This window comes from Orbicella faveolata, unplaced genomic scaffold, assembly GCF_042242905.1.
Source record: "Orbicella faveolata isolate gen_17 unplaced genomic scaffold, um_ofav_v1 contig_1, whole genome shotgun sequence".
Lineage (NCBI taxonomy): Eukaryota > Metazoa > Cnidaria > Anthozoa > Scleractinia > Merulinidae > Orbicella > Orbicella faveolata.
Window position 1 is genome coordinate 8,105,001 of NW_028301536.1, and position 1,301 is coordinate 8,106,301.

The window sequence follows — 1,301 nt, forward strand, 5'->3', positions numbered from 1 at the left end:
CTTACAAAGCATCTCTGCTATCAATAGAAGCCCTGAAGCTATTACCTAACATAGATTACACAATAATAGGATATATACTCAAATAAAAACATAAATATAGAAAAAAAAAACATATATTCACTTTGTCGAATTGAGTAATTTTACCTGATCTAAATTTTACTAATGTAGCTTCTTTTATTGAAAGTGAAGAATGATTATCGCAGTAAATTTTCCAATTTAAGCAATTGGAAAGAAGAACCCTGAAAAAAATCAGGGCTTCAACGGGATTCGAACCCATGACCTCCGCGATACCGGTGCGATGCTCTACCAATGTGTGGCTTCATAGCTCAGTTGGTAGAGCATCGCACCGGTATCGCGGAGGTCATGGGTTCGAATCCCGTTGAAGCCCTGATTTTTTTCAGGCTTCTTCTTTCCAATTGCTTAAATTGGAAAATTTACTGCGATGATCATCCTTCACTTTCATCTACAAACGCAGTTCGCATATGAATTATTTCATATATACTTCACATCGTAGCTTCTTTTATTGCTGATATTCGTACGCTAAGATGTCTTAAAATAATGAAAGCTTCTAAAAACGCATGGTCTTCAAAGGGCCTTATTTCGAGAACGAGCACTGTAACCCCCTCCCCCTGTTTATCTCACTGCGTGGCAAGTTTTTTTTTTTAAATATGTTCGTGGGAACACTTGGGGGCAACTTTCAGGCGGGCATTGATATTATTTGAATACTAATGATATTAGACTACTATGTTTTGAATGGAAATTAGATTTAAAAATTCTTCGTCGCAAACAAAAGAGAACTCACTGAGGTTTATATCAAATTGCTGAATCGAGCTGAAACCACCTGTGGTATGAACCTGGTGTTATCTGTTTCCTGGCAATCTATCCTTCCGCAGTTTGCGATGGATCGACTTAGTTGACAAAAATCACTTTAATTGCGAGTAAACAAATAAATTGCAATTCGAAATTCCATAAAATTGTTGTGTCGGTACCGGTCAATATAATATTCAAATAATTATCATGCTTGAGTAATATTGGGTTAATGTGACAGTTTATTGCATTAGTTGCAAATTGCGATCGTAATAACAGCTGTTACGCCCGCACTGTGGCGACATTTTCCTTTTACAGGCTTGTTTTATTCTGAAGCAGTTGTTTGCTCTGCAAGTTTGTCAAGGCTAACATGGGGGGCTAGAATTCGGCATAAACTAGTGCGGTACTATAAACAGAAATGACGTCTCTCTCACGCCCACATGACGTGGGTTTATGCTAGCGGAAGTCATCAGTTTAGTCATCGAAAAAGCATT